This window comes from Salmo salar, chromosome ssa29 (assembly GCF_905237065.1).
Source record: "Salmo salar chromosome ssa29, Ssal_v3.1, whole genome shotgun sequence".
In the NCBI taxonomy this organism is placed as follows: Eukaryota; Metazoa; Chordata; class Actinopteri; order Salmoniformes; family Salmonidae; genus Salmo; species Salmo salar.
Genome location: NC_059470.1, coordinates 28,853,658 through 28,869,501, shown reverse-complemented (window position 1 = coordinate 28,869,501; position 15,844 = coordinate 28,853,658). Strand labels below are relative to the sequence as shown.

The following is a 15,844-nucleotide window of genomic DNA, read 5'->3' as shown; positions in this document are numbered from 1 at the left end:
ACAAACAGAAGGTTAAAAGGGATGTTTTGGCACAAAGCTCAGAGTTCGAGGATAGATGGACTGATTCTGTCTCAGTGATTAACTAGACAGACTGTTTGAGGACACTGGTTCGCTGGCTGAGTGACAGTTCATCAGGGACCCCTGTCTGTGTGTGTGTGTGTGTGTGTGTGTGTGTGTGTGTGTGTGTGTGCGTGTGTGTGTGTGTGCGCGTCTCTCAACTGTCAGAGAGAATGTGTGTTTGTCCGAGTGTTATTCTCCCCAAATCCCTCACTGCACATACGGACCTTTCACTCTTAACCACCATCACACACACAGAGAAACAGAAAGGTGTAAATAACCTGACAGAGAGGAAGGAGAGGGGGAGGACATGGGAGGGAGAAGAGGATTACCTGAAGCGGTTGTCTTCTGATCTCCTCCACCATGATGACCGGACATTTAGTGAAGTCAGTCAGCGGCTGATCTGCTGTCTCAATCAACTGACACTTCTAGAGAGGGGGGGGGGGGGGGGGGAACAGACAAACAGAGAGATACAGAGGCAGGCAAAAATAGCAAAACTCCCTCCTCTTTATTCTGTGAATAATGTACGTCTCTGAGCGCTCTCAAACACACACTATGTTCCAGTGAATGCCCTTAAAAGGTAGTTCATTCCAGGTGAGGTAGGCTCCATCTTATGCCCCCTTCATCCCCTGAAGAACCCCTTTCCCTCCCTGCTCGCTCTTTCATTTATGTAGAGTTATGCACATCTCCTGAAACACCTCAAAGCCCCTAGATGTCTTACACAATTCTCAAAGATGAACATTACCATAGCTTGTGATTCTCTCTGATTAGAATAAATATGACCCTATTCTCTCTAGCATCACCATAACATTATGCAGAGAGATACCTGGAATGTGTTTTCGTTGGTTTTTCTGATAGTTTCTCTACTTAGTGATTGTCCAGATGTCCAGGTCTAAATCCGTCTCTGATTAGAAGGAAAAGATGACTGTGGGTCTTATCACCCAGAGCGATGTACCTCTAATATCATTACCATAATGCAGAGAATAACGGCTGATCAGTGTTAAACTGGTTCATTCTACTGGAGGACAGAGAACACTGCTATTAACTGGTACATTCTCCTGGAGGACAGAACACTCCTATAAACTGGTTCATTCTACTGGAGGACAGAACACTGATATTAACTGGTTCATTCTACTGGAGGACAGAACACTGATATTAACTGGTTTATTCTACTGGAGGACAGAGAACACTGATATTAACTGGTTCATTCTCCTGGAGGACAGAACACTGCTATTAACTGGTTCATTCTACTGGAGGACAGAACACTGATATTAACTGGTTCATTCTCCTGGAGGACAGAGAACACTGATATTAACTGGTTCATTCTCCTGGAGGACAGAACACTGCTATTAACTGGTTCATTCTACTGGAGGACAGAACACTGATATTAACTGTTTCATTCTACTGGAGGACAGAACACTGATATTAACTGGTTCATTCTACTGGAGGACAGAACACTGATATTAACTGGTTCATTCTACTGGAGGACAGAGAACACTGATATTAACTGGTTCATTCTCCTGGAGGACAGAACACTCCTATTAACTGGATCATTCTACTGAAGGACAGAACACTGATATTAACTGGTTCATTCTACTGGAGGACAGAGAACACTGATATTAACTGGTTCATTCTCCTGGAGGACAGAACACTGATATTAACTGGTTCATTCTACTGGAGGACAGAACACTGATATTAACTGGTTCATTCTACTGGAGGACAGAGAACACTGATATTAACTGGTTCATTCTCCTGGAGGACAGAACACTGATATTAACTGGTTCATTCAACTGGAGGACAGAACACTGATATTAACTGGTTCATTCTACTGGAGGACAGAGAACACTGATATTAACTGGTTCATTCTCCTGGAGGACAGAACACTCCTATTAACTGGATCATTCTACTGAAGGACAGAACAGTGATATTAACTGGTTCATTCTACTGGAGGACAGAACACTGATATTAACTGGTTCATTCTCCTGGAGGACAGAGAACACTGATATTAACTGGTTCATTCTACTGGAGGACAGAACACTGATATTAACTGGTTCATTCTCCTGGAGGTCAGAACACTGATATTAACTGGTTCATTCTACTGGAGGACAGAACACTGATATTAACTGGTTCATTCTACTGGAGGACAGAACACTGATATTAACTGGTTCATTCTACTGGAGGACAGAACACTGATATTAACTGGTTCATTCTACTGGAGGACAGAACACTGATATTAACTGGTTCATTGTACTGGAGAACAAAACACTGCTATTAACTGGTTCATTCTACTGGAGGACAGAGAACACTGCTATTAACTGGTACATTCTCCTGGAGGACAGAACATTCCTATTAACTGGTTCATTCTACTGGAGGACAGAACACTGATATTAACTGGTTCATTCTCCTGGAGGACAGAACACTGATATTAACTGGTTCATTCTACTGGAGGACAGAACACTGATATTAACTGGTTCATTCTACTGGAGGACAGAACACTGATATTAACTGGTTCATTCTACTGGAGGACAGAACACTGATATTAACTGGTTCATTCTACTGGAGGACAGAGAACACTGATATTAACTGGTTCATTCTCCTGGAGGACAGAACACTGCTACTAACTGGTTCATTCTACTGGAGGACAGAACACTGATATTAACTGGTTCATTCTACTGGAGGACAGAACACTGATATTAACTGGTTCATTCTACTGGAGGACAGAACACTGATATTAACTGGTTCATTCTACTGGAGGACAGAACACTGATATTAACTGGTTCATTCTACTGGAGGACAGAGAACACTGATATTAACTGGTTCATTCTCCTGGAGGACAGAACACTGCTATTAACTGGTTCATTCTACTGGAGGACAGAGAACACTGATATTAACTTGTTCATTCTCCTGGAGGACAGAACACTGATATTAACTGGTTCATTCTACTGGAGGACAGAACACTGATATTAACTGGTTCATTCTACTGGAGGACAGAACACTGATATTAACTGGTTCATTCTACTGGAGGACAGAACACTGATATTAACTGGTTCATTGTACTGGAGAACAAAACACTGCTATTAACTGGTTCATTCTACTGGAGGACAGAGAACACTGCTATTAACTGGTACATTCTCCTGGAGGACAGAACACTCCTATTAACTGGTTCATTCTACTGGAGGACAGAACACTGATATTAACTGGTTCATTCTCCTGGAGGACAGAACACTGATATTAACTGGTTCATTCTACTGGAGGACAAACACTGATATTAACTGGTTCATTCTACTGGAGGACAGAACACTGATATTAACTGGTTCATTCTACTGGAGGACAGAACACTGATATTAACTGGTTCATTCTACTGGAGGACAGAGAACACTGATATTAACTGGTTCATTCTCCTGGAGGACAGAACACTGCTATTAACTGGTTCATTCTACTGGAGGACAGAACACTGATATTAACTGGTTCATTCTACTGGAGGACAGAACACTGATATTAACTGGTTCATTCTACTGGAGGACAGAACACTGATATTAACTGGTTCATTCTACTGGAGGACAGAACACTGATATTAACTGGTTCATTCTACTGGAGGACAGAGAACACTGATATTAACTGGTTCATTCTCCTGGAGGACAGAACACTGCTATTAACTGGTTCATTCTACTGGAGGACAGAGAACACTGATATTAACTTGTTCATTCTCCTGGAGGACAGAACACTGATATTAACTGGTTCATTCTACTGGAGGACAGAACACTCCTATTAACTGGTTCATTCTACTGGAGGACTGAGAACACTGATATTAACCGGTTCATTCTACTGGAGGACAGAGAACACTGATATTAACTGGTTCATTCTACTGGAGGACAGAACACTCCTATTAACTGGTTCATTCTACTGGAGGACAGAACACTGATATTAACTGGTTCATTCTACTGGAGGACAGAACACTGATATTAACTGGTTCATTGTACTGGAGAACAAAACACTGCTATTAACTGGTTCATTCTACTGGAGGACAGAGAACACTGCTATTAACTGGTACATTCTCCTGGAGGACAGAACACTCCTATTAACTGGTTCATTCTACTGGAGGACAGAACACTGATATTAACTGGTTCATTCTCCTGGAGGACAGAACACTGATATTAACTGGTTCATTCTACTGGAGGACAGAACACTGATATTAACTGGTTCATTCTACTGGAGGACAGAACACTGATATTAACTGGTTCATTCTACTGGAGGACAGAACACTGATATTAACTGGTTCATTCTACTGGAGGACTGAGAACACTGATATTAACTGGTTCATTCTCCTGGAGGACAGAACACTGCTATTAACTGGTTCATTCTACTGGAGGACAGAACACTGATATTAACTGGTTCATTCTACTGGAGGACAGAACACTGATATTAACTGGTTCATTCTACTGGAGGACAGAACACTGCTATTAACTGGTTCATTCTACTGGAGGACAGAGAACACTGATATTAACTGGTTCATTCTCCTGGAGGACAGAACACTTATATTAACTGGTTCATTCTCCTGGAGGACAGAACACTGATATTAACTGGTTCATTCTACTGGAGGACAGAACACTGATATTAACTGGTTCATTCTCCTGGAGGACAGAACACTCCTATTAACTGGATCATTCTACTGAAGGACAGAACACTGATATTAACTGGTTCATTCTACTGGAGGACAGAGAACACTGATATTAACTGGTTCATTCTCCTGGAGGACAGAACACTGATATTAACTGGTTCATTCTACTGGAGGACAGAACACTGATATTAACTGGTTCATTCTACTGGAGGAAAGAGAACACTGATATTAACTGGTTCATTCTCCTGGAGGACAGAAGACTGATATTAACTGGTTCATTCTACTGGAGGACAGAACACTGATATTAACTGGTTCATTCTACTGGAGGACAGAGAACACTGATATTAACTGGTTCATTCTACTGGAGGACAGAACACTGATATTAACTGGTTCATTCTCCTGGAGGACAGAGAACACTGATATTAACTGGTTCATTCTACTGGAGGACAGAACACTGATATTAACTGGTTCATTCTCCTGGAGGTCAGAACACTGATATTAACTGGTTCATTCTACTGGAGGACAGAACACTGATATTAACTGGTTCATTCTACTGGAGGACAGAGAACACTGATATTAACTGGTTCATTCTCCTGGAGGACAGAACACTGATATTAACTGGTTCATTCTACTGGAGGACAGAACACTGATATTAACTGGTTCATTCTACTGGAGGAAAGAGAACACTGATATTAACTGGTTCATTCTCCTGGAGGACAGAAGACTGATATTAACTGGTTCATTCTCCTGGAGGACAGAACACTCCTATTAACTGGATCATTCTACTGAAGGACAGAACACTGATATTAACTGGTTCATTCTACTGGAGGACAGAACACTGATATTAACTGGTTCATTGTACTGGAGAACAAAACACTGCTATTAACTGGTTCATTCTACTGGAGGACAGAGAACACTGCTATTAACTGGTACATTCTCCTGGAGGACAGAACATTCCTATTAACTGGTTCATTCTACTGGAGGACAGAACACTGATATTAACTGGTTCATTCTCCTGGAGGACAGAACACTGATATTAACTGGTTCATTCTACTGGAGGACAGAACACTGATATTAACTGGTTCATTCTACTGGAGGACAGAACACTGATATTAACTGGTTCATTCTACTGGAGGACAGAACACTGATATTAACTGGTTCATTCTACTGGAGGACAGAGAACACTGATATTAACTGGTTCATTCTCCTGGAGGACAGAACACTGCTATTAACTGGTTCATTCTACTGGAGGACAGAACACTGATATTAACTGGTTCATTCTACTGGAGGACAGAACACTGATATTAACTGGTTCATTCTACTGGAGGACAGAACACTGATATTAACTGGTTCATTCTCCTGGAGGACAGAACACTGCTATTAACTGGTTCATTCTACTGGAGGACAGAGAACACTGATATTAACTGGTTCATTCTCCTGGAGGACAGAACACTGCTATTAACTGGTTCATTCTACTGGAGGACAGAGAACACTGATATTAACTTGTTCATTCTCCTGGAGGACAGAACACTGATATTAACTGGTTCATTCTACTGGAGGACAGAACACTCCTATTAACTGGTTCATTCTACTGGAGGACTGAGAACACTGATATTAACCGGTTCATTCTACTGGAGGACAGAGAACACTGATATTAACTGGTTCATTCTACTGGAGGACAGAACACTCCTATTAACTGGTTCATTCTACTGGAGGACAGAACACTGATATTAACTGGTTCATTCTACTGGAGGACAGAACACTGATATTAACTGGTTCATTGTACTGGAGAACAAAACACTGCTATTAACTGGTTCATTCTACTGGAGGACAGAGAACACTGCTATTAACTGGTACATTCTCCTGGAGGACAGAACACTCCTATTAACTGGTTCATTCTACTGGAGGACAGAACACTGATATTAACTGGTTCATTCTCCTGGAGGACAGAACACTGATATTAACTGGTTCATTCTACTGGAGGACAGAACACTGATATTAACTGGTTCATTCTACTGGAGGACAGAACACTGATATTAACTGGTTCATTCTACTGGAGGACAGAACACTCATATTAACTGGTTCATTGTACTGGAGAACAAAACACTGCTATTAACTGGTTCATTCTACTGGAGGACAGAGAACACTGCTATTAACTGGTACATTCTCCTGGAGGACAGAACACTGATATTAACTGGTTCATTCTCCTGGAGGACAGAACACTGATATTAACTGGTTCATTCTACTGGAGGACAGAACACTGATATTAACTGGTTCATTCTACTGGAGGACAGAACACTGATATTAACTGGTTCATTCTACTGGAGGACAGAACACTGATATTAACTGGTTCATTCTACTGGAGGACAGAACACTGATATTAACTGGTTCATTCTACTGGAGGACAGAGAACACTGATATTAACTGGTTCATTCTCCTGGAGGACAGAACACTGCTATTAACTGGTTCATTCTACTGGAGGACAGAACACTGATATTAACTGGTTCATTCTACTGGAGGACAGAACACTGATATTAACTGGTTCATTCTACTGGAGGACAGAACACTGATATTAACTGGTTCATTCTACTGGAGGACAGAACACTGATATTAACTGGTTCATTCTACTGGAGGACAGAGAACACTGATATTAACTGGTTCATTCTCCTGGAGGACAGAACACTGCTATTAACTGGTTCATTCTACTGGAGGACAGAGAACACTGATATTAACTTGTTCATTCTCCTGGAGGACAGAACACTGATATTAACTGGTTCATTCTACTGGAGGACAGAACACTCCTATTAACTGGTTCATTCTACTGGAGGACTGAGAACACTGATATTAACCGGTTCATTCTACTGGAGGACAGAGAACACTGATATTAACTGGTTCATTCTACTGGAGGACAGAACACTCCTATTAACTGGTTCATTCTACTGGAGGACAGAACACTGATATTAACTGGTTCATTCTACTGGAGGACAGAACACTGATATTAACTGGTTCATTGTACTGGAGAACAAAACACTGCTATTAACTGGTTCATTCTACTGGAGGACAGAGAACACTGCTATTAACTGGTACATTCTCCTGGAGGACAGAACACTCCTATTAACTGGTTCATTCTACTGGAGGACAGAACACTGATATTAACTGGTTCATTCTCCTGGAGGACAGAACACTGATATTAACTGGTTCATTCTACTGGAGGACAGAACACTGATATTAACTGGTTCATTCTACTGGAGGACAGAACACTGATATTAACTGGTTCATTCTACTGGAGGACAGAACACTCATATTAACTGGTTCATTGTACTGAAGAACAAAACACTGCTATTAACTGGTTCATTGTACTGGAGGACAGAGAACACTGCTATTAACTGGTACATTCTCCTGGAGGACAGAACACTCCTATTAACTGGTTCATTCTACTGGAGGACAGAACACTGATATTAACTGGTTCATTCTCCTGGAGGACAGAACACTGATATTAACTGGTTCATTCTACTGGAGGACAGAACACTGATATTAACTGGTTCATTCTACTGGAGGACAGAACACTGATATTAACTGGTTCATTCTACTGGAGGACAGAACACTGATATTAACTGGTTCATTCTACTGGAGGACAGAGAACACTGATATTAACTGGTTCATTCTCCTGGAGGACAGAACACTGCTATTAACTGGTTCATTCTACTGGAGGACAGAACACTGATATTAACTGGTTCATTCTACTGGAGGACAGAACACTGATATTAACTGGTTCATTCTACTGGAGGACAGAACACTGATATTAACTGGTTCATTCTACTGGAGGACAGAACACTGATATTAACTGGTTCATTCTACTGGAGGACAGAGAACACTGATATTAACTGGTTCATTCTCCTGGAGGACAGAACACTGCTATTAACTGGTTCATTCTACTGGAGGACAGAACACTGATATTAACTGGTTCATTCTACTGGAGGACAGAGAACACTGATATTAACTGGTTCATTCTACTGGAGGACAGAGAACACTGATATTAACTGGTTCATTCTACTGGAGGACAGAACACTGATATTAACTGGTTCATTCTACTAGAGGACAGAGAACACTGATATTAACTGGTTCATTCTCCTGGAGGACAGAGAACACTGATATTAACTGGTTCATTCTACTGGAGGACAGAACACTGATATTAACTGGTTCATTCTACTGGAGGACAGAGAACACTGATATTAACTGGTTCATTCTAATGGAGGACAGAGAACACTGATATTAACTGGTTCATTCTACTGGAGGACAGAACACTGATATTAACTGGTTCATTCTACTGGAGGACAGAGAACACTGATATTAACTGGTTCATTCTCCTGGAGGACAGAACACTGATATTAACTGGTTCATTCTACTGGAGGACAGAACACTGATATTAACTGGTTCATTCTCCTGGAGGACAGAGAACACTGATATTTACTGGTTCATTCTACTGGAGGACAGAACACTGATATTAACTGGTTCATTCTACTGGAGGACAGAACACTGATATTAACTGGTTCATTCTACTGGAGGACAGAACACTGCTATTAACAGGTTCATTCTACTGGAGGACAGAGAACACTGATATTAACTGGTTCATTCTACTGGAGGACAGAACACTGATATTAACTGGTTCATTCTCCTGGAGGACAGAACACTCCTATTAACTGGTTCATTCTACTGGAGGACAGAACACTGATATTAACTGGTTCATTCTACTGGAGGACAGAACACTGATATTAACTGGTTCATTCTCCTGGAGGACAGAACACTCCTATTAACTGGTTCATTCTACTGGATGACAGAACACTGATATTAACTGGTTCATTCTACTGGAGGACAGAACACTGATATTAACTGGTTCATTCTACTGGAGGACAGAACACTCCTATTAACTGGTTCATTCTACTGGAGGACAGAACACTGATATTAACTGGTTCATTCTACTGGAGGACAGAGAACACTGATATTAACTGGTTCATTCTACTGGAGGACAGAACACTGCTATTAACTGGTTCATTCTACTGGAGGACAGAACACTGATATTAACTGGTTCATTCTACTGGAGGACAGAACACTGATATTAACTGGTTCATTCTCCTGGAGGACAGAGAACACTGATATTAACTGGGTCATTCTACTGGAGGACAGAACACTGATATTAACTGGTTCATTCTACTGGAGGACAGAGAACACTGATATTAACTGGTTCATTCTACTGGAGGACAGAACACTGATATTAACTGGTTCATTCTACTGGAGGACAGAACACTGATATTAACTGGTTCATTCTACTGGAGGATAGAGAACACTGATATTAACTGGTTCATTCTACTGGAGGACAGAACACTGATATTAACTGGTTCATTCTACTGGAGGACAGAGAACACTGATATTAACTGGTTCATTCTACTGGAGGACAGTGAACACTGATATTAACTGGTTCATTATTCTGGAGGACAGAACACTGATATTAACTGGTTCATTCTACTGGAGGACAGAACACTGATATTAACTGGTTCATTCTCCTGGAGGACAGAAAACTGATATTAACTGGTTCTGTCATAAGCTTCGTCTTCAGATGAGGAGTACGAAATATCAGACCAATACGCAGCGTGGTAAGTGTCCATACTTATATTTTTATTTAACCATGAACACTTGACAAGACTTGACAAGACTTGACAAGACTTGACAAGACTTGACAAGACTTGACAAGACTTGACAAGACTTGACAAGACCACGAACGACAGTCCTGTAAGGTACTACGACTATACAAAGAAAGAACCACCCACAAACACAAGAGAAAATAACCCCACTTAAATATGGCCTCCAATTAGAAGCAACAACAACCAGCTGCTTCTAACTGGAGGTCGTTCCCAAAACTAACATAGAAATAGACAAACTAGAAAACCCACATAGAAATAGAAAACATAGAACATAAACCAAAAACCCCGAAACACACAAAACAAACACACCCCTGCCACGTCCTGACCAACTACAATAACAAAATGACCCCTTTACTGGTCAGGACGTGACAGGTTCATTCTACTGGAGGACAGAACACTGCTATTAACTGGTTCATTCTCCTGGAGGACAGAGAACACTGCTATTAACTGGTTCATTCTACTGGAGGACAGAACACTGATATTAACTGGTTCATTCTACTGGAGGACAGAGAACACTGATATTAACTGGTTCATTCTACTGGAGGACAGAACACTGCTATTAACTGGTTCATTCTACTGGAGGACAGAGAACACTTATTTACACTCGTCATCATGGCGGAGTCCTCATGGTGGGGTCACCATGGCTGGGTCACCATGTACCGGTCTCGTTGTCTAGTGGTGATGTTATACAGGTGGTTGGCCGCCCCATCTGCACACGCCTGCAGTCGACCTACAGAGAGACCTTCATTAGCTGAAACAGGTGGTTGAATCTAGATGAGATTAATCTTTGAGTATTTGCCTGTTGGGTGCAAAATCTTTTATATTTTATTTACCATTGCTCCAAAACATAATGCAAGTGTTATAATATATATTTTTTAAATTCACCCAACAAAATATGCGGTTCCCCAGTTGCCAATTTTAAATGCTATTCATGTTTTATGGAATTTGAAGCATACTGTTTGCAAACATCACAACTTACTAATGCTATACATATTGAACAGGATGCTTTCAGAAGTCTGTTTTTGTGTCGTAAGGAAAGACTTCAAAGGAGCGACAGAAGCATTCTCTAAGCACCTTGTTTAATAGAACTAATGCATTCAGCAGAGAGGGAGAGAGATTCTGTTTTGAACAAGCGCACGTGTCACAAGAGGGGTGTGTACTAGCAAACACATTGCAATAAAGAATGTACAGCTTCTTTCTCTCAATGACCCTTCCCACTCAAGAACAGCTTCAAAAGATGCCCCCCCAACAAACAGCTGTGTTTGTGTAGAACTGGAACAGCCGCCTGCACCCCCAGTAACACTCCAAGAGGACGGTTGGTTTAGAGAGAGCCAATACCATATCAGTACACACTTAATGCAGTCTTATCTTTAGGATAGATTTCATTTCCTTTGATTAATAATAGCGATGGTCACCGATATGGACATTCTATAGCAATATTGGTTGCATTTTTTGATACGATATCGATAAATATTGAAATAAAACTCCCCCACTACCATTTCAATGTTCACTTTGCTCTTTACCCCCACAGCTCTGTGGAGTCCACAACTGTTTGGCTGATTAGCTAAAGGGCCAGTTGTGAATGTTCTGGAAGCCAACCAGTCTGAATTCAACAGGAAGCCCATACACCTCTGATGGGCCATCAGAGGGCCAATTATGTATGCTGACTTGATAACCTGTACGAAGGGTTTTGGGGAACGCTCATGTATGCTTAGGGCTAGGGTTAGTTTCACAAGCCAAGAGGAAAGATACATCGATATCATCATGATATACCATGCTCAATGATATCGATATGATAAAGAATGATAGATATTGGTACAAACCACTAATAAAGGAAAAAGATGAATACCTTTACTATAGTGTGTGCAGGTAGTCTTTTTCCAAAGGCTGGTTGAGAATGATCACACATATTTTCTGTGTGCCTGGGGAAAGCCAGAGAGAGAGTGGAGAGGGAGATAGAGAACATTACTTTAATTTGTTACACAATACCAGATCTATTCTGAAACAGAAATGATGGTTTACTCCCAGGTGATGTTATTGTTATGTTTCCACCCTTATGTTTTCCTCAGGCATCCATATCCCAGGAGATGTTATTGTTAAGTTTCCACCCTTATGTCTTCCTCAGGCATCCATATCCCAGGAGATGTTATTGTTATGTTTCCACCCTTATGTCTTCCTCAGGCATCCATATCCCAGGAGATGTTATTGTTATGTTTCCACCCTTAGGTCTTCCTCAGGCATCCATATCCCAGGAGATGTTATTGTTATGTTTCCACCCTTATGTCTTCCTCCGGCATCCATATCCCAGGAGATGTTATTGTTATGTTTCCACCCTTATGTCTTCCTCAGGCATCCATATCCCAGGTGATGTTATTGTTATGTTTCCACCCTTAGGTCTTCCTCAGGCATCCATATCCCAGGAGATGTTATTGTTATGTTTCCACCCTTAGGTCTTCCTCAGGCATCCATATCCCAGGTGAGGGTGGAATGTCTTCTTAACAAAGACAGAATTTAGCTGGGACTGTCTGGGATAGAGGTCTTCAAGGGTCCACCCGAACTCAATTACCCAGGACCGACCAGGTCGGGTCTGAAATTCTTTAGTTGACCCTCAGATCCGGGTTGGATCTGATGGTCACAGGTCTTGGGTATGTATAATTAAAACTGATTTGCAAGTAAGGACCCGTACAGACACGAAAGTGACTGCTGCAGTAGAGAGGGTGAGAAATTGTCTCGTTTATGCTGCTGCAGCTTTTCATGGGAGAGGCGCGTGTAGCTTGTTGTTTTTGTCGGCCAATCACAAGTCACAGCGGAACTAGCCTCTGCCTCCTAATAATTTGAATGGAGTTGTTGTTCTTGTTATTGTTATTGTGTAGGATGGGGGAAAGTGCTTTGATTAGCAAACCCAGCTAGCTAGCTAGCTTGCTTAACTTGCTTTTCATCTCGGTTTTATGCAGTCAAAACAGGTACTATGTAATCAGATTGGACAATAAATAACTTAGCTTTGGCAGCTAGAAGTTAGTAACTACTGCGAGTCAGCTTGATTGCTGCTGGCTCTCTCCTCCTCGCACCACTCAGCAACACAGTCAAACACACAGCACGGCCCTTCCCCCTGCTAGCTCCATTCTGTCTCTCTAACACCTTCAGTTAATAACATAGCTAAAAATATACCTTGGCAAGAAAATGTATGTGAACCCTTTGGAATTACCTAGAGTTCTGCATAATATTTGATCTGATCTTCATTAAAGGAGCGGCAGGTAGCCTAGTGGTTAGAGCATTTGGCCAGTAACAGGAAGGTTGCTAGATCGAATCCCTGAGCTGACAAGGTAAAAATCTGTCGTTCTTCCCCTGAACAAGGCTGTTAACACACTGTTCCCCAGTAGGCCGTCAGTGTACATAAGAATTTGTTCTTAACTGACTTGCCTAGTTAAATGTATAAATAAATGAAATTAAGTCACAACAACAGACAAACAGTCTACTTAAACACAAAAACAATTATACATTTTCATGTCTTTATTGAACACACCATGTAAACATTCACAGTGCAGGGTGGAAAAAGTATGTGAACCCTTGGATTTAATAACTGGTTGACCCTCCTTTGGCAGCAATAACCTCAACCAAATGTTTTCTGTAGTTGCGGATCAGACCTGCACAACGGTCAGGAGGAATTTTGGACCATTCATCTTCACAAAACTGTTTCTGTTCAGCAATATTCTTAGGATGTCTGGTGTGAACTGTTCTTGAGGTCATGCCACAGCATTTTAAAAATCGGGTTGAGGTCAGGACTGGGCCACTCCAGAAGGTGTATTTTCTTCTGCTGAAGCCATTCTGTTGTTGATTTACTTCTGTGTTTTGGGTCGTTGTCCTGTTGCATCACCCAACTTCTGTTGAGCTTCAATTTGGCGGACAGAAAGCCTAACATTTTCTTGCAAACTGTCTTGATAAACTTCGGAATTCCTTTTTCCGTCGATGATAGCAAGCTGTCCAGGCCCTGAGGCAGCAAAGCAGCCCCAAACCATGATGCTCCCTCCACCATACATTACAGCTGGGATGAGGTTTTGATGTTGGTGTGCTGTGCCTTTTCTTCTCCACACACAGTGTTGTGTGTTCCTTCCAAACAACTCAACTGTAGTTTCATCTGTCCTCAGAATATTTTGCCAGTAGAGCTGTGGAACATCCAGGTGCACTTTTGCAAACTTCAGACGTGCAGCAATGTTTTTTTTGGACAGCAGTGGCTTCTTCCGTTGTGTCCTCCCATGAACACCAATCTTGTTCAGTGTTTTACGGATTGTAGACTCGTCAACAGAGATGTTAGCATGTTCCAGAGATTTCTGTAAGTCTTTAGCTGACACTTCATGATTCTTCTTAACCTCATTGAACATTCTGCGCTGTGCTCTTGTAGTCATCTTTACAGGATGGCCACTCCTAGGGAGAGTAGCAACAGTGCTGAACCTTCTCCAATTAGACAATTTGTCTTACCGTGGACTGATGAACATCAAGGCTTTTTGAGATACTTTTGTAACCCTTTCCAGCTTTATGCAAGTCAACAATTCTTAATATTAGGTCTTCTGAGATCTCTTTTGTAAAAGAGAGAAGGTTCACATCAGGCAATGCTTCTTGTGAATAGCAAACTCATATTTTGTGAGTGTTTTTTTATAGGGCAAGGCTGCTCTAACCAACATCTCCAATCTCATCTCATTGATTGGACTCCAGGTTAGCTGACTCCTGACTCCAATTAGCTTTTGGAGAATCCATTAGCCTAGGGGTTCACATACTTTTTCCAACCTACACTGTAAATATATAAATGATGTATTCAATATAGACAAGAAAAATACAATAATTTGTGTGTTATTAGTTTGTCTATTGTTGTGACTAAGATGAAGATCAGATCAAATTTCATTACAAATTTATGCAGAAATCCAGGTAATTCCAAAGGGTTCACATACTTTCTCTTGTCACTGTATATATATTTTCTGCTGCTTCCCTCACACAGATCGAATCAGACTGGGTCTGGATCCGACCGGGTCTACACGGGGCCAGGTCTAGTTGTCCTCGGATCCAGGTCTCCATATTTAAAACATTAAGTTATTCGGGTCCTGGGTCCATTTCAGAACAGCGTCAACTTTTTGGATCCCAGAAGACCTCTAGTCTGGGAGTGGTTTGAGTGGAGGGGAAAATTAGCTGTTATTGGCAGATAGATTTAAAACCATATAGAACCATATAGATAATATTAAATTACTAGAGGGGCTATGTCATAAACCCTCAAAGTTCCAGAATGTGGCGAAAATGGCAGCCATCTTGGTCAAAGGGAAATCCAAAACCAGTAAAATTGGAGGCATAGGTGACGCATTTCCTGCTTTTACTTAGGTCACGCAGGAAAATAAAAGGCATGCGATATCAGAAATTGTGTAAGGGAATTATAGTCAACCTAAAATATTGTCATACTGTATACACTGAAGAAAAAGATAAAACT

At 41.2% G+C, this 15,844-nt stretch overlaps 1 pseudogene; it reads right to left on the bottom strand.

The window, feature by feature from the left end:
* The window catches only part of LOC106590551 (thiamin pyrophosphokinase 1-like), a 47,984-nt pseudogene extending 32,429 nt beyond the window's left edge, over nt 1–15,555 (bottom strand).
* Between the last annotated feature and the right edge of the window lie 289 nt (nt 15,556–15,844).